This window comes from Phyllostomus discolor, chromosome 5, assembly GCF_004126475.2.
Source record: "Phyllostomus discolor isolate MPI-MPIP mPhyDis1 chromosome 5, mPhyDis1.pri.v3, whole genome shotgun sequence".
In the NCBI taxonomy this organism is placed as follows: domain Eukaryota; kingdom Metazoa; phylum Chordata; class Mammalia; order Chiroptera; family Phyllostomidae; genus Phyllostomus; species Phyllostomus discolor.
The window spans coordinates 156320704-156328214 of NC_040907.2; positions in this window are offsets into that span (position 1 = coordinate 156320704).

Genomic DNA, 7511 nt, shown 5'->3' on the forward strand with positions numbered 1-7511 from the left:
GTCTTCAAAGCCCACTTTGAGTGCTGCTTCTCTCTAAAGTCATTTCTGCTATTTCCAGAGGCTTTGTAACATTTTAAATCTCTATCCCGGAACTCTGCCCCACCTCTTTCCAAAACTCCTTCAGGGCAAGGGACCAGTACACTTCAGCAGAATTTGGACAAAAGTAAAACAAGGTGAATCTTCTGAGAGTTAAAGTATAAAAATCAACTCAGTGGGCCAAAAAAGTCAGTTTCAGTAGTCAGAATGATGCCTGGTTCAGAGTGTAACTTGACTGATGTTGTCTTTAAACAACATGTAATCAGCTGTAATCTGGGGGTGGGAGGAGGTGATGTGTTTATGGGGGAACTCATAGTCTTATATTTCCCTCTGTGTAGTTTGCATCATAAATTCACATCTTAAAGTTTCTGAGGAGTCCTGTAGTAATGGACCCCTTTCACTTTGCTGCATCTAGTATTTCTTGAATGTATATGACTATTTAATTTTTCAAAGAATACTATCAACATCCACTAGACTACAATGCTGCACTAATCAGAAGGGCGATTCTCTATACTGAAGCTGGAAGAGAGACAATCAGATGCAGAAATGATATCAGTGCCCATCAAAGGGCCACATGGACAAGACCTCGACCTGGCTTGAGGTCTGGGCCGTCGGGTCCTGGCAGCTGGTGGGTCCTTTCCAAGGAGATGAACCCAAATGTGCTCCCTTGACCTGATGCCATGGAATTATTTGAGCCATGCAATTAATGTCCCTGCTCACTTTGTGCTTGCTAGACAACCTGATTATAGTTTATTTTCAAAGTAAATTTCTTACATGAGGGAATAATCTGGTCTGACGATGGGATGTTTAACCCCCTAGCAGGTCTATTACGATACTAAATTGGCATTCTGGGCTGTGCATCAGTTCTCTTTGACCTTGATTAGTGAGAGTCAGTCCCTGCGTTACTGATTCATTCTCGGTGGGATCAAACAAAATCACATTTCAGAACCTTCAAGGCTCTGAATGACATCCCAGTTCTGCAGTGAATAACAATGTCAATCCCTAGCTTTTATGAAGCACCATTTCAATTATCTGTTGCTGTGTAACAAATCACCACTTAGTGGCTTAAATCAAAAACAATCGTTTCGTTATTTCCTACTGTTTCTGTGGATCAGGGATTTGGGAGGCCTTAGCTGAACAGCTCGGGCTTGGATGGTGGTTGGACACTGACCAGAGCAGCCAAGGGCCGCCCGGCAACTCCCTCTCGATGCAGACTCAGGCCCCCTCCGGGTGCCATCTCCGTGGGAGCTGCTGAGAGCTCCCTCACACTATGGCCTCCCGGGCCTCCAAAAGCAGGACCCAGGCAGCTTTTCTGCTCTTGCCCCAACCATCTCCTCATGTCTGATTGCCTTTATTTGTTACAGAGGAGTCCCAGGCCCATCCAGATTCAAGGAGAGAGGAAACAAACTATTTCTTCTTGTTGAGAAAATGCCCAGGTTCTAGTGAGCATGTGCACGTGGCTTTCTTTGGAAGACACAGCCTATGGCAAGCACTTACTGTAGTCAATGCCTTTGTTAAATCTCTCTCTCTCTCTCTCTCACACACACACGCACCACACACTCCTTATTTTTCCTCATAGCAAATCCATGAGATAATTCTTATCATTCTTCATTTTTACAGATGATTAAATGAAGGCTATAGAGGTTAAATGATTTTTCCAGGAACTTGAGAGTTGGTTAATTGTAGGGTTGGGTTTTAAAAATAATGTGTGTTCTTAAACAATGTGCTCCCCCACCTCCTGATGCACCGAGGCACTTGTGGTACCTTGTGACTCCTTCGGGACTCCCACCTCACTGTGGGCACCGAGTGTGGTGGGTGGGAGATTGTTTCAAAGTGTTGATGAGAATGCTGCCCCTTGTAGCCATTACATTCCTTTAGTTGTGCCCTGGGGGTCTGTCCCTCATGGAAACCTTGCCCGTTTCTCACCACCCCTGGCACAAATAACTGCATAGAAGTCACCCCTTTATGAAACCAGAAAACAAAGCCCACAGATATTTGTTAAGTTTCCAAACTGCTTGTTGACTAGATAAAAATGTCCTAGTATTATAATGCTGGTGCTTTGCTCAGATGTCCTTGGGGTGCTTTTCATCATTTATGTCTCCCTTTAGTGTCCTTGAGGTTCTAATAGTCAGTACTAAAGACTTGCCCTTGGGCACACCTGGAGCTCACTCTACCCAATCATGTAAGAATATAGGATGGCCTGGGAACTGATGTTCCCCCAGTTGGTCCTTAGCTGATGCCTGAAGGTTGGGCATATGCAGTCCCAACTTCCTGTCCTCTGTTTGAGGCAACTCTTAGGGGGTAGCTTAAGAGCTACTTAAGAGTAACTAACCAGAGCATTCATTTCTGCAGGATCAGGGCAAAGCTACCCTCCATGCAACTATTCATCAAATTGTATCCTTTCTTGTCTTCTTTCCCTTTCCTTCTCCTGTTCCCAACACCTGTAACAACCACTCAGAGCCTTGATCTAAGACACTGAGGATGGAAAAGGAGAAAGGAGCTGGAGAGGGTTCTTTAATAAGGCCCTTTCCCTTGCTCAACTGGAGGGTTACAGGGAAGTTGGGCCTTTCTCATTGTCCTCCAGAGAGTTGAGCCTCCCCTCAGCCCAATGACAGCAGCTGGCTGGTGGTCAGCCACAAGCACACCACTGTGGACCAATGTATCTCTGAGGCTCTCTGCCTAACCTGCCTTGTCCCACCCCATTCAATGAGATAATCACCCCACTTCCACCTCCCCCGGAATGGGCTTACAGGAGTGGTGGTAGTTGAAACAAAATTCCCCCGGCACCCTCTCTCTCATACCTGACCAAGGTGATACCTGACCAAGGTGATGTTCCAGCCCTGCCACTGAGCTGGGGCAGGGCTGGAACCCACACTGAACTGAGCTAGAATTTTTGAGCTCCAGTCGTGGCTCAGCCCCCAGCTAGCTCTGTGACCTGTTTCCTTGTCTGAGGGATGGTCTCTGAGATCTCTCCAGCTCTGAATATCTGTGTTTTCAATATGACACATTCAGTGCCTCCTAAGAGCTGAGACTCTGGTTAGGGAAACATGACACAATTAGAGGGCTGTATGTGACAGACGCGGGGACAAAGCTGAAATCAGTCCAATTAAGAGGGAAATGCCTGGAGCAGAAAACAAGCACAGTGATTGACGAGGGTGGGAGGATTTCTGTGGGACCAGTCTTCAAGAAAGGGTTGAAGAAAGACTATGAGAAGGGCCTTGGAGGCTGACTATGGTTTGGATGGGGAAGGGAAAGCCACCACAGTCATGCACACAATTGTTACCTGGGTGTGGAATGAGGACAGAGGCAGGGAGGGCAGAGAAAGGAGTCCTGGTTAGCATTTAATTGCTATTCTAACTCTAAGTGACTAGTAATGCACTCGCCACTCTAGTTATAATATGCTAGTTATTTACAGGGTTATATTTTTATTCTCCAGGCTTAACACACATCATTGGAAATGTGACATTCAGAATTGGCTTTTCCGACCCCCTAAATTTTAATTAAAGTAATTATGCCACTAACAGAAACTGTAATTTGTCTTCTCCTTGAGTTTCCAAAGAGGAAGAAACGACTTTGGCTGAGCCCGTTTCCCTGCATTCTATTTCTGGTTTGCTTCTTTTGGTGGTGGGGGTGGGGCGTGTCTTTGGTCTGGGTGGTGGTCCAGAGACCATACTGCTCCTCGCTGTTTCCTATCAGCAGCACAGGGGCTCTGTTCTGGCTGCTGGCAATCACCGTGCTTCGGAGAGCCTCAACATGGTTTGCAGCTGTCATTCAGCAGCAGCATTACAGCTAAAGGGCCAGTCCATCTTCTGGCAAAACCGTTTGGCACAAGACTCTGTGTGCGTGCATGTGTTTGTGTATATTTCAGGCATTGGTGAGAGTAAGAAACTCTATAATTTAGAGGAAAACTTTCCATGCAATTAACTTCCTCCAGACTAAAGCAGGTGCTGCAGGGAACCACTGGGCCAGCCTGCTTAGTAAATACCCATCCCCAGATGCAGAGCAATTCAATGGAAATAATTATACTGGGTCAATTAAGCAGAACTCAGACCTCCTGCTAGCTTGCTTGAATTTTTTATTTCCATGAACCGGGTTTGCTCAGGATTTAAACTGCTTGACCTCTGGCAAAGGGGGCCTCTGGGGAGACAGTGATGTGTGCTGTGGCTGCTGTTGCTGGAGAAGGTGGCCCCCACTTCCCAGGCAAGAGCATGTGGGCTGGGCTTCAGACAGGCCTGGGCTGGACACTGAGTAGTCCTGTAACCTTCGGCAAGTTACTTAACTCTCTAAACTTTAGTTTTCTGATTTGAAAAGTGGGGATGGTCAGAGGGCCCATATCCTAGTTCTTTCGTGAGGATTCCTTGAGACAATGCTGGTAGAGTTCTGAGAAAAGGGCCTAAGAGATAATAAATCTTCCATAAGCAGTGGCATTGTTATTATGATGATGATGGCAACAGGAAAAAATGGGTATTATAGCGGTACCACCTGTGAGCATCCAATGGAAAACGTCTATGGAGGGTGGCATGTGGATGCAAGAGCTCAATGTGCTCAACTCCAAACATGCAGAATTTAAAGCAGCCAGTGAGTTTGTACAGTGGAGTGATTAGGGGGCGATACAAGGGCTGAACAAAAGCAGGTGCACTCGACTTCAATGGATTCTAAAGGCTCTTGGCCGCACTCATCATCAGTCTATTTGTAGGCTTGTCACAAAGGCTGGGAGGGGGCCGAGAAACTAAGCACTGGGGACTGTTGTCATGTTGAAAATGAATTGGAAATGAAATGACATCACCTCTAAAATGATAAGACAAATCAGTAAGAGATGCAATCCATTGGACAAAAATTCAGGTTTTCACACAATAATAGTATTTATCAGGAGCTTACAATTTGACAGAGGTGTTTCTTAGTGCTTTATGGATTCCTTGTTTAATCTTTATTGTAATCTGTAAAATTGATGCTGTGATTATCTCAATTTTGCAGATATATAACCCTTCAGGGACACACAGTCGAGATAATGAAAGGTTACCTTCTGCTCAGAGACCCCTTTACAGACTGGAGGAGTGCAGACCCACGGAAAAGCTTACATGTGGGAGGAGCTTAAGATCTGGAGAATTTGAAATTCGTTTTGTTCATACATCCGCCGAACAACTATTTATATAAGATCTACTACTCGGTGCCAAGAACTGAGTTTGGTATCGAATATACAATGACGAGCCAACGTAGGTGCGATCAGCTTTGGGAAGAGGAAGCAGGTGTGCTTTTCTTTATTCTTCCTGCCGTGCACAACAAAATCCCTGGGCATTGTATGTTAAACAAAAATAAGGCTGTGAAATGCAAAAAAAAAAAAAAAAAAAGAAAGAAAGAAAGGAAAAGGAAAAGGAAAAAAAAGAAAAAGGCAGATTAGCAGGGAAACTTGGGACCCAAGGAAAGACACAGTGGTGAGTTCCTGGGTTTTTTTCATCCTGTACCCCAGACTTGGGAGATGAAGAAGCCAACAGCCTGGCAATGCCAGTGGGTACAGACAATAAAAATCCTGCTGTCTTTAGCCAAAGGATTAGGAAAGGGGCGCTTTGGTGAGCAGAGAATAGACAATAACAGCTCCACTCGAACTAAACAACGCAGGAAAAACTGGTCTTACCTCCACTCATACCTGCAAAGACTAAACATTTAGCCTAGACTTCTACCCTCATGGGGTTGTAACAAGGTGCTCCAACCCCCTGCCAGAGTCATGTCATAAAAGGCCAGGTAAGAAGCCAAGACTTTCATCTGTTCTAGGTGGTAATGAGACTCCCCCAGTCCCTACTTGTGACATCAGTAGAAGCCACTTTCACCCCGACCAACAGGAATGAGGCAGCCCTGCCCCTTCCTGCTGAAGTGGTACCAGAGGAGGCCAAGTGCAGTGAGGACTTTTACCTCTGCCCAGTGGTGATGAAGGCACCTCCCACCCCCACCCTTTGTGTCAATGGAAGCCACATGAAAAGCGGTGGCAAGACACACTGCTACCCCTCCCAGCCAGAATGGCATCAGTGGAGATTTGGTGGGGACAAGGTACTCTGGCCTTTGCTCAGCACCATCCTCAGGTGTCACTGAAGGCCAAGCAGGGAATGTGGACTTATATACTCACCTGACATACAAGGTGGCACCTTCTCCCCTTCCCTGCCATGGCAGTATCAGAAGCCAGCTGAAACAGGGGTTCAGTTAAGATCCAGAGTCTTATACTATAGTACTCACGGTAGCCAGGTTTCCATTAAAGACCTCCTGTCACGCCAAGCACCAGGAAATCTAAAATCAAATGTTAAAAGACAACCGATAGATGGCAGCATTGAGATGACAGACGTTAGAATTGTCTGACAAAGATTTCAAAGCAGTCATTGTAAAAATACTTCAACAAGCAATCGTAAACATACTTGAAACAAATGAAAATATAGACAGTTTCAGCAAAGAAATAGAAGATGTAAAAAAGGAACCAAATGGAAATTTTAACACCAAAAAACAACTGAAAATAAAAATCTCAAAGGACAGATTCAGCAGCATAGTTAAGGCGACAGAATCGCTGAACTTGAAGAAAGAAAAGCGGAAAATATGCAACCTGAACAGAGAGCAAATAGACTTGTGGAATGATAACAAAATGTCTGTTGTATTCCTGGGACCAACAGAAGGAGAAGAGAAAGGATGGGGATAGGAAAGTACTCAGAGAGAGAATGGTTAAAAACTTCTCAAATTTAGCAAAGCACATACCTACATATTCATGAAGCTGAGCAAACCACAAACACAATGAATTAAAACAATGTCTACAGCAAGACATACCAGGATCAAACTTCTGAAAACTGAAGACAAAGACAAAACTGAAAGCAGTGAGAGACAAATGATACATTACCTATAGGGGAAAAACAATTCAGACGATGATGGATTTTTCATCAGAAACCATGGATATCAGAAGTGACATAATATGTTTCAAGTATTGAAAGTAGAGAAATGTTAGTTGAGAATTCCATAGCCAGTGAAAATATTCTTCAGGAATGAAGTGAAAATAAAGACTTTCTTAGAGAAAAACGAACAGGGTTTGTTAGGAGTGGACCCAACCTAAGAATATAGGAAGCACTCTAAAATGAAAAGAAATGATAAAAGAAGAAACTTTGGAATGTCAGGAAGGAAGAATGTAGTAAGCAAAAATATAGGTAAATAAAACACGCTTTTCTTCTACTGACTTTTTAAAATTTTGTCTGATGGCTGAAGCAAAAATGATAACACTGTCGAATGCAGTTCTAAAGGCATGTATGGGAAATATTTAAGATAATTGTAAGTAGGGAAGGGTAAAGGGACATCAAGGCAAATAAACTGTCTGTACTTCACTCACACTGGTAAGATAAAAGACAAATGGGTTATGAATAGTTACACATATTTAATGAAATACCCAAAAGAGCCATTAACAACTATACAGAGATACACTAAAAATGCTATAGACAAATAAAAATGGAGTT